The sequence below is a fragment of the Jaculus jaculus genome, chromosome 1 (assembly GCF_020740685.1).
Source record: "Jaculus jaculus isolate mJacJac1 chromosome 1, mJacJac1.mat.Y.cur, whole genome shotgun sequence".
Lineage (NCBI taxonomy): Eukaryota > Metazoa > Chordata > Mammalia > Rodentia > Dipodidae > Jaculus > Jaculus jaculus.
Window position 1 is genome coordinate 142804452 of NC_059102.1, and position 11260 is coordinate 142815711.

An 11260-nucleotide genomic window follows, 5' to 3' on the forward strand; every position below is an offset into this window, starting at 1 on the left:
AGATTTAATTTTAGCTGTCTCAGGAACCTCACACAGAATTCTATAATGATTGGACCAGATTGCATTCCCACCAACACTGTAGAAGGGTTCCTCTTTTTCTGCATCCTTGCCAGCATTTATTGTCATTTGTTTTCATGATAGCCATTCTGACAGGAGTGAGATGGAATCTCAATATAGTTTTAGTTTTCATTTCCTTGATGGCTATATAGTATGTTTTTTTAAAAACATCTGTTTATTTAATTACTATTTTTTGTATTTTATTTATTTGAGAGAGAGAGGCAGAGAGAGAGAGAGAGAGAGAGAGAGAGAGAGAGAGAGAGAATGGCCATGCCAGGGTCTCTAGCTACTGTAAATGAGCTCCAGATGTATGCACCACTTTGTTCACCTGGCTTTGTATGGGTACTGGGGAATTGAATTGGGAGGGCCCAGGTCATCAGGCTTTGCAGGCAAGCGCCTTAACCACTAAGCCATTTCCCCAGCCCTGTCACATGCTTTTTTCAGTTAATGTTCAGTGTGGCTGACCAAGGTTTTACCTCTTGGCAGTAAGTGTCCCATTGGGTTGTAGTATGGCTTAAATAAGTGTGCTAATGCATTTAACATGTTGAGCACATATATAATACCTGGTGACTGTCACTTTGCATTTCTGCACATCCATGTGTACAAAATGAGTAAGTGTACAGTGTTGTATAAGAACAGAGCCATTGGGCTGAGAGATGGCTTAGCAGTTAAGGCACTTGCTTGCAAATCCTGGGGATCCAGGTTTGATTCAGTATCCTCATAAGCTAGATACACAAGATGGCACATGCAAGAGACCCTGGCATGCCCATTTTGTCTCTCTTTTACACACACACAAATAAATTAATTAATAAGAATAGGAGTTAGGCATGGTGGTACATGCCTTTCATCCCAGCACTTGAGAGGCAGAGTTAGGAAGATTGCCATGAGTTTGAGGCCTCCCTGAGACAACATAGTGAATTCCAGGTCAGCCTGAGCTAAAGTGAGACCCTACCTCAAAAAAAAAGAAAAAATAGAATACAACCATCATTTACAAATCTACATAAGTGTTTTGAAAAAGGTCTGGCAACAGTATTTGGCAACAAGCAGCCTCTGCCTTTTTTGTTGTTGTTTTGTTTTGTTTCAAGGTAGGGTGTCATTCTAGCCCAGGCTGACCTAGAATTCACTATGTAGTCTCAGGGTGGCCCCGATCTCACAGTGCTCCTCCTAACTTTGCCTCTCAAGTGCTGGGATTAAAGGCATGTGCCATCACACCCAGCCCGCAGCTGCCCTTTTATTTATTTATTTTTACGTTATTTTATTTATTTATTTATTTGAGAGAGAATGGGCATGCCAGGGCCTCCAGCCACTGCAAACAAACTCCAGATGCAAATGCCCCCTTGTACATCTGGCTTACATGGGTTCTGGGGCAATCAAACCAGGGTCATTTGGCTTTGCAGGCAAGTGCCTTAACCGCTAAGCCATCTCTCTAGCCCATAGCTGCCCTTTTAATGGTGCAAGGCCCTGTAGAGCTTGGTGCCACCCCATGGTGTCCTTGAAGTCATCCTGGCCTATTTTTTCCTCAATGCTAGGCTCCTGCCTGCTGTTCGTGTGGGGTTGCTCCTGGGCTGCATGGCCACCCTGCAGCTGACTCCACACACGTACTGTCTCCCCAGCAAGAGCAGAACATCAAGCCTCAGTTCTTCGCCTTCCGTTGGCTGACACTACTGATGTCCCAGGAGTTCTAGTTGCCTGATGTCATCCGGATCTGGGACTCCCTCTTTGCTGATGACAGCCATTTTGATTTCCTCCTCCTGGTCTGCTGTGCCATGCTCATGTGAGTGTGTCCCTGGCCTGATGAGTCTTTGAAGGGAACTAGAGTTGGGGCAGAGAAACCCTCTGGCTTTAAAGGGAAGGCAAGATGTCCCTTTTGTGGCTGGAGCCAGCCTCTGAAATTCTCATGTCCAAGCTATGTTTGCCTAGACTAGAGAGTCATGAGGAAGATGTGGAGGGCACCCAGGGTGATTAGGAAATGGAAGGCAAGCCAGGCATAGTGGCACATCTTTTTTTTTTTTTTTAACATTTTCCATGATTATAAAATATATCCCATGGTAATTCCCTCCCTCCCCACCCCCACACTTTCCCATTTGAAATTCCATTCTCCATCATATTACCTCCCCATTACAATCATTGTAATTACATATATACAATATCAACCTATTAAGTATCTTCCTCCCTTCCTTTCTCTACCCTTTATGTCTCCTTTTTACCTTACTGGCCTCTGCTACTAAGTATTTTCATTCTCACACAGAAGCCCAATCATCTGTAGCTAGGATCCACATATGAGAGAGAACATGTGGCGCTTGGCTTTCTGGGCCTGGGTTACCTCACTTAGTATAATACTTTCCAGGTCCATCCATTTTTCTGCAAATTTCATAACTTCATTTTTCTTTACTGCTGAGTAGAACTCCATTGTATAAATGTGCCACATCTTCATTATCCACTCATCTGTTGAGGGACATCTAGGCTGGTTCCATTTCCCAGCTATTATAAATTGAGCAGCAATAAACATGGTTGAGCATGTACTTCTAAGGAAATGAGTCCTTTGGATATATGCGTAGGAGTGCTATAGCTGGGTCATATGGTAGATCAATCTTTAGCTGTTTTAGGAACCTCCACACTGTGTTCCACAATGGCTGGACCAGATTGCATTCCCACCAGCAGTGTAGAAGGGTTGCTTTTTTTCCACATCCCCACCAACATTTATGATCATTTGTTTTCATGATGGTGGCCAATCTGACAGGAGTGAGATGGAATCTCAATGTAGTTTTAATCTGCATTTCCCTGATGACTAGTGACGTAGAACATTTTTTTAGATGCTTATATGCCATTCGTATTTCTTCCTTTGAGAACTCTCTATTTAGCTCCATAGCCCATTTTTTGATTGGCTTGTTTGATTCCTTATTATTTAACTTTTTGAGTTCTTTGTATATCCTAGATATTAAACCTCTATCAGATACATAGCTGGCAAAGATTTTTTCCCATTCTGTAGATTGCCTCTTTGCTTTTTTCACTGTGTCCTTTGCAGTGCAAAATCTTTGTAATTTCATGAGGTCCCAGTGATTAACCTGTGGTTTTATTGCCTGAGCAATTGGGGTTGTATTCAGAAAGTCTTTGCCAAGACCAATATGTTGAAGGGCTTCCCCTACTTTTTCCTCTAGCAGTTTCAGAGTTTCAGGTCTGATGTTAAGGTCTTCCAATCCAGGAACAAGGGATGTTTCTCCACTTTCTAGTGTCTTCTGCAATTTCTCGCTTGAGTGTTTTAAAGTTCTCATTGTAGAGATTCTTTACTTCCTTGGTTAGGTTTATTCCAAGGTACTTTTTTTTTTTTTGATGCAATTGTGAACGGGAGTGATTCTCTGATTTCATCCTCTGTGTTTTTGTTGTTAGCATATATGAAGGCTACTGGTTTCTGTGTATTTATTTTGTATCCTGCTACATTGCTGTAGGTTTTGATCAGCTCTAACAGTTTGCTAATAGAGTCTTTAGGGTCCTTTATGTATAAAATAATGTCATCTGCAAATAATGATAACTTGATCTCTTCCTTTCCAATTTGTATCCCTTTTATGTGTGTCTCTTGCCTTATTGCTATGGCTAAGACTTCCAAAACTATATTAAATAGAAGTGGAGACAGTGGACACCCTTGTCTTGTTCCTGATTTTAGTGGAAAAGCTTCCAGTTTTTCCCCATTTAGTAATATGTTGGCTGTAGGCTTGTCATAAATAGCCTTTATTATATTGAGATATGTTCCTTCTATTCCCAGTCTCTGTAGGACTTTTATCATGAAGGGATGTTGGATTTTGTCAAATGCTTTCTCTGCGTCTAATGAGATGATCATGTGATTTTTGTGCTTCAACCCGTTTATGTAATGTATTACATTTATAGATTTGTGTATGTTGAACCATCCCTGCATCTCTGGGATAAAGCCTACTTGGTCAGGGTGAATGATCTTTTTGATATAGTCTTGTATTCTGTTTGCCAATATTTTGTTGAGAATTTTTGCATCTATGTTCATGAGGGAGATTGGTCTGTAATTTTCTTTTTTTGTTCTATCTTTGCCTGGTTTTGGTATCAGGGTGATGCTGGCCTCATAGAAGGAGTTTGGTAGAATTCCTTCTTTTTCTATTTCCTGGAAAAGCTTAAGAAGCAATGGTGTTAGCTCTTCCTTAAAAGTCTAGTAAAATTCAGCAGTGAATCCATCTGGGCCTGGGCTTTTTTTAGTTGGGAGATTATTGATAACTGTTTGGATCTCCATGCTTGTTATAGGTCTATTTAAGTGATTAATCTCATTTTGATTTAATTTAGGTAGGTCATATAAATCAAGGAAAGCGTCCATTTCTTTCAGATTTTCATACTTTGTGGAGTATATGCTTTTATAGTATGTCCTATGATTTTTTTAATTTCTCTGGAATCTGTTGTGATGTTACCTTGTTCATCTCTGATTTTATTAATTTGTGTCTCTTCTCTCTTTCTTTTGGTCAGATTTGCTAAGGGTTTATCAATCTTGTTTATCCTTTCAAAGAACCAACTATTTGTTTCATTAATTCTTTGGATTGTTCATTTTGTTTCTATTTCATTAATTTCTGCCCTAATCTTTATTATTTCTTCCCGTCTACTGATTTTTGGTTTGCCTTGTTCTTCTTTTTCCAAGGCTTTAAGGCGAAGCATTAGGTTGTTTACTGGCGACCTTTCTAATTTCTTAATATAGGCGCTTAAGGCTATAAATTTACCTCTTAGAACTGCCTTCATTGTGTCCCAGAGATTTTGGTATGTTGTGTTCTCATTATCATTTGACTCTATAAAGTTTCTGATTTCCTTTTTGATTTCTTCATTGACCCACTCATCATTTAGTAGTGTATTGTTTAGTTTCCATGATTTTGTGTATGCTCTATAGCCTTTCTTGCTACTGATTTGTAGTTTAATTCCATTGTGGTCAGATAGAATGCAAGGAATTATTTCAATTTTCCTGAATTTTTTAAGATTTGCTTTGTGTCCTAATATATGGTCTATTTTAGAGAATGTTCCATGTGCTGCTGAAAAGAATGTATATTCTGCAGCCTTTGGATGAAATGTCCTGTATATGTCTGTTAAGTCCATTCCTTCTATGACCTCATTTAGTCCAGATGCCTCTCTGTTTATTTTTTCCCGGGATGACCTGTCAATTGATGAGAGTGGGGTGTTAAAGTCACCCACCACCACTGTGTTTGGTGTTTTCTGTGGCCTTAGTTCTAATAGTGTTTGTTTGACGAATTTGGGAGCCCCCATGTTAGGTGCATATATGTTTAGGATTGTAATGTCCTCCTGTTGGAGTGTGCCCTTAATCAACATAAAGTGACCTTCCTTATCTTTCTTGACTAACATTGGACTAAAGTCTACCCTGTCCAATATTAGGATAGCAACCCCTGCTTGTTTTTTAGGCACATTTGCTTGAAACACCGTCTTCCAACCTTTCACCCTAAGGTAATGACTATCCTTTGTAGAAAGGTGAGTTTCTTGGAGACAACAAATTGTAGGATCCTGCTTTTTAACCCAGTCTGCAAATCTATGTCTTTTCGTTGGGGCATTGAGGCCGTTGATATTAAGAGATATTATTGAAAGGTGTGTATTTATGTTTGCCTTTCTTTTCTTTTCTTTTCTTTTTGTGATTCTGGTTCTACCTGTGCTCTCTTCTATTAACTAGTATTTGAGTATTGCTTGTTTTTTGTAGGTTCCTTATATGTGTGCTTTTCCTTTTCTTCAGCATGGAGGATTCTATCAAGTATTTTCTGTAGAGCTGGTTTTGTCTTCAAATACTCCTTTAACCTGCTTTTGTCATGGAATGTCCTTATTTCTCCATCTATTTGAATGGATAACTTTGCAGGATAAAGTAACCTTGGTTGATAGTTGTTATCTTTCAGAACTTGGAATATATCACCCCAAGCCCTTCTGGCTTTAAAAGTTTGTGTTGAATAATCTGCTGTAATCCTGATGGGCTTACTTTTGTAGGTAACTTGATTTTTCTCTCTAACTGCTTTCAATATTTTTTCTTTGGTGTGTGTGTTTGGAAGTTTGATTATAATATGGCGAGGAGAGGTTCTTTCTGGGTTTTGTCTGGCTGGGGTTCTAAAGGCTTCCTGTATCTGTATTGGCACCTCTTTCCCAATTTGGGGAAAATTTTCTTCTATGATTTTGTTGAAGACACCTACTATCCCTTTTGAGTGAAATTCTTCTCCTTCTACTATGCCCTGAATTCTAATATTTGATCTTTTCATAGTGTCCCGAATATCTTGAAATTCCCATTCATACTTTTCTATAAGTTTGTCTTTCTCTTTGTTGGCCTGTATTAGATCTGCCCCCTGGTCTTTTAGCTTAGATATTCTGTCCTCTCCTTCATCCATTCTACTGGTGAGATTTTCTACAGAGATTTTTAGTTCATTAACTGTGTTCTTCATTGCTAGTAATTCTGACTGGTTTTTCTTTATTATTTCTATTTCCTTATTTATGTCTTGTATTGCCTTCTTTATTTCATGAAATTGGTGTCCTGCATCTTCTTTGATTCCTTTGATTTCCTCTTTAAGTTCCTCTTTGACTCCTTTGATTTGTTCTCTGACATCTTTGAACATATTTATAATCATTCTTTTGAAATCTTTTTCAGGCATTTCCTCTAACTCGTTCTCACTGGAGGTCATTTCTGATACATTAATATTTTTAGGTGGGTTTATATCGTCTTGCTTTTTAGTGTTACTTGTGTTATACTGTATATATTTTTGCATCTTGGATTAAGTTAATGCTTGGATTTTCTAGCTAGCTGGGTATTCTTAGCTGTATCAATTGATTTGATGTTATATATTTTCAGGATAGGAGCTTAAGGTGTTAGATGTGGCTCTTAAGACTCTGAGAGTATCTACAAAGGTGCTCCTAGGGGTTGAGTTTCCCTGCTATGGGAGTATTCAAGTAGGCTGAGTGGAATAAAACACCAGTAGATTCTAAAAGTTAACTAAACAGTGTACCCATTCAGTCAAAAACAGCCCCAAGTGTGTATGCCAGAGTTGTTATTATAACAATCAGATCCTCTATCAGCACAGAGGTTAAGATTTCTGGTCTTTTGAGGGATCCCAGTCAGCTTGTGACCAAATGAGACCCTTCTCTGGTGCAAATCCAGTTACCTTGGATGAGTTTGGTCTCATTCAAGTTGCTGCCTGGGTCGTCGGGCTGCTGTTCTGATTTCTGGAGTTGGGCACTGGCTTTTCCTGCTGGGCAAACCAAGCCTGGCAACTGTGGCCCTGCAGATCAGCACCCCTGCTGCTGGAACTGCTGCTGCTTCTGGATCTGCTGTTGTTGCCGCTCCTGGGTCTGTTGCTGCTGGGGCCACTGGTACCGGTTCCGGAGCTGCCGATGTTGCTGCCGAACTCTACTCCTGCTTGGGTCCCGCTGTCGGCTCAAGTTAGCGTGGCCGGGTCCCGGGACACTGCTCTGTTCGCTGGAGCTGGGCTCAGGCGGTGGGGGAGAGGAGGGAGCCGCAGCTGCTCTGGTTCTCTCGCTGCTCCACGTGTTCTTCTACCTCATGGTCTGCTCCTCCGCTGCTTGCTGCCGCTCTCCCCTCATGTTTCCCGAGTTGCGGAGAGCGCGGTGTGAGGGGAAGCGCCCGCACCTGACTTTTCCTGCGGCTGGAGCCGAGTCTGGCAGCTTTCTGGTGCGCCCTGCTGCCGCTGCGGTTGGCGGAGCTGCCGGGGCTGCTTTTGCCGGCCTGTGCGGGCTCTGGATGCTCTGGATCTCTCCTACTTCTCCGCTGCCACTTCAGTTTCCTATACACCTCACTTTTTAGTAAAAGTGTGTATTTTGCTGAGGTTTTTTGGTCTTTTTCCCCCCAGGCTGCTTTGGCGTGGTACCTACACCGCCATCTTAACCGGAAGTCTAGTGACACATCTTTAGTCCCAACATTTGGGAGGATCACTGTGACTTCTAGGCCAGCGTTGACTAGAGTGTGGCCCAACCCCACACCCCCAAAAAATGAAGGACCCCCAAGGTGAGGGCACCCAGGGTGGTTAAGAAATGGAGGATGACAGCCGGGAGTGGTGGTGCACGCCTTTAATCCCACACTTGGGAGGCAGAGGTAGGAGGATTGCTGTGAGTTCAAGGCCACCCTGAGACTAAATAGTGAATTCCAGGTCAGCCTAGGCTACAGTGAGATCCTACCTTGACAAACCAAAAAAAAAAAAAAGAAAAGAAAGAAATGGAGGATGGAGCTGGGCGTGGTGTTGCACGCCTTTAATCCTAGCACTTAGGAGGCAGAAGCAGGAGGATTGCCATGAGTTCAAGGCTACCCTAAGACTAAATAGTGAGTTCCAGGTCAGCCTGGGCTGATGTGAGACCTTACCTTGAATAAAAAAGAAATTTTAAAAAAACGGGAGGGCTTGTCGGGTGTGGTAGTGTACACTTTTAATCCCCACACTCTGGAGGCTGGGGTAGAAGGATCGTTGTGAGTTTGAGGCCACCCTAAGACTACATAGTGAATTCTAGGTCAGCCTGAGCTAGAGTGAGGCCCTACCTCAAAAATACAACAACAAAAAACAAACAAATTGGAGAAGGTCCTGGGTGAGGGCAAAGTGGAGAGTGCCGGGGCTCCCAGTGCATGGCTGCTTGTTTCCTCAGACTGATCCGAGAGCAGTTGCTGGAAGGGGATTTCACCATCAACATGCGGCTCCTGCAGGTAATGCGCATCAGAGGGGAAGGCCAGGCTCCCACCAGACATACTCTGCAAGTCCTACTCCATCTTGTGCTAGCCACTGCCAGGCTGGGTTCAGGAATGGGAGCGTGTAGTGGGGGGTCGGGGTCCAGACCCTGGGGCAGGTCTGATTTGGATCTGGGTTGAATCATAGTCCTCATTGAGTGACTTCTGTCCTTGGCCTACATACAACTCAGTGGGCTCCAAGAACAGGACAGTGGTCATTGGTAATTGTGCTTAGGCCAGGGAGACTGAGACAGATGGCTTAGTCTGAGCTAATGTCTGTTCTGTGCTTGTTATGTGACCCAAGGCCATTGACAACCTCTCTAGGCCTTAGTGTCTTCACCCACACTGGGCCTACTGTTCATTTTCAATAACTTTATCAACTAGATCTGTGAGATGGATTAATCACAGTGACTCCCTCCTAGGGCTACGGAGGGACCTGCACAGTGCTGGGCCAGTATGAGTGGGGTTCAGGGCTCCATGGCAGGAGATGAGGCAGTGGGTTCTAATCCTAAGGAAAGCTGGGGGACCCTATGGGCCTGAGTTAGTGGCATGCAGCAGTTCAGGCACCTGGGTGTCTGGTAAGTGGTTCCTACTCCTAACATACAAATCGTGGAGGTTTGTTGTGTGTGTGGCAGAGGTGGCAAAGGGGTTGCTACTTAAGGGGCATATTGTGGTTTTCCTGTGCCCAGGATTACCCCATCACAGATGTCTGCCAGATCCTACAGAAAGCCAAGGAACTCCAAGACTCCAAGTAGCCTGGTGTCCCGGAGGCCAGATTTGGGAGAGCAGCCACCTTCACCTTGTATCCTGGCTCCCAGGACACAAAAAAGCCCACGAGATTGCCAGCCTGAAGGGAAGCTGCAGGCTCAGCCAACTCCAGAACTTCGCATGTTGGCTCCCATAATCCGGGATGCTCCTCATGGGAACACACTGCTGGGTGCCTTTCCAGCTACCCAGTCCTGGTACACCTGGGATCCCTTGGCCAGGCTTCTGAACAGGGTTGGAGTTCCCGAACTGGTTTCCTGGAACTGGGACCGTTGGCACAGGAAGCTGCCAAGGGTCTCACCCTGCCTCTGCCCTGTGGCTCCTCATCCTTTCCTGCTTCTGGTCTCCTGGCACCAGTTGGGGGAGGTGCTTGGCAAATGGGCCAGAAAACACATCTGGAATTCGGTGCTGGAGCTGTGTGGGGAGGTAACACCAAAAGAACTGAGTGACTGCCAAGCCCAGGCCCCACTCTGTGTCTTCAACCGAGTGTGTTCTCTTGTGGCTGATGGAGCGTATGTCCCCCTGGTGTCTCTGCTTTTGTGTGTGTGTGCACGTGCGTGTGTGTGTCTTTGTATACACCCTAGGGGTGGGAGAGGTTGTCTTAGAATCTCTCTAGTCTCTGATTCTCCTTCTCTGTCTCTACCTCTGCCTGTCTCCCTCTGCCTCTTTCCTTGAGGTGGTGTGTGTGTGTGTGTGTGACTCTTGCTGTCTCTTCCTCTCTCCTTTATACTCTGCCCTTCTCTCTTGGGGTGCCTTATCCTGAGCCTCTTTCCCCCTCCCTTCTAGATCCCTGAGGCTGGCAGACAGAATGAAGTGTCACAGCAAGGCCCCTGGAGGCCATCCTTCACTTTGGCATCTGATTCCTATTCCCAACATGTGGCCTCAGGAGCCCCAGATCCTACTTGGATTCAAATGCTGCTGAGAATGATGGCCTGCAAAGCGTTGAGCTTCTTGCCTGCTTTCTGTCCAGGAATGGAGAAGGGAGGAGAAGTGTGGATCTTTAGAGGTGATCGAGGACATCCAGGCTGTTATGTAGCTGGAATTCAATTCTAAGTGTTTCTTCCCAGCCCAAGAAGTGTGAGTCCTATCAAGGAGTCGGACCAAAGGAAGTCCAGGAGTCTCTGGACCTACAGACCTGGGTTCTGCCAGTGTCAGAAGGGCCAAGTGAGGGCCTGGTATGTCCTTGATGTCAGGGAGGCTGTGGAGGTGTTGGCCTTCCTGGTTACCTGCTTTAACTATTCCCGGGATTTGGGGTGGTGAGTCCCTAACATGGACTCTGACTGCTCTGCTCCCAGTTCTGTGAAGAGTGGCTTCATTCTAACTAAATCCCTTACCTCCTTTTACGCGGAGGACAGGTGGTTTTTGTCCTGATGGCAGAACAAGGTTCCTCACCCTCTCCCCAGACTGGCCAGCGCCTATATTGCCTGAGGCCCTCCTGAAGTGGGCAGGGCTTCCTTCACCAGGCCTCCTTGGATGCTGTTGGGACTTTGTGCACTTGCCTTTTTGCCACCTTCTCCCCTAACACAGTATTTTGGGGGTTTTACTATTTATTAAGGCTTTTGGCTATTTAGTACAGATTGGGGAGGGGAGAAAGGGAGTTGGAATGGTAGACAGGAGTAGAGACTTGAATGGTCCTCATATTTCAAGGCTAACATCGACATCTTCTCCCTTGCCTTTGAGGCCTTCTTTCCTGGCAGGTCCTGGTGTGAGGGCTGCCAGCAGTACTAGAAC

The 11260-nt window shown here is 44.2% G+C and overlaps 1 long non-coding RNA gene across 1 annotated transcript; it reads left to right on the forward strand.

The window, feature by feature from the left end:
* Positions 1-1675: 1675 nt before the first annotated feature.
* Positions 1676-9985, forward strand: LOC123455338. The gene is made up of 3 exons (XR_006633850.1): positions 1676-1831; positions 8686-8743; positions 9454-9985. It is a non-coding gene; the product is annotated as an uncharacterized LOC123455338 (long non-coding RNA).
* Positions 9986-11260: the final 1275 nt, after the last annotated feature.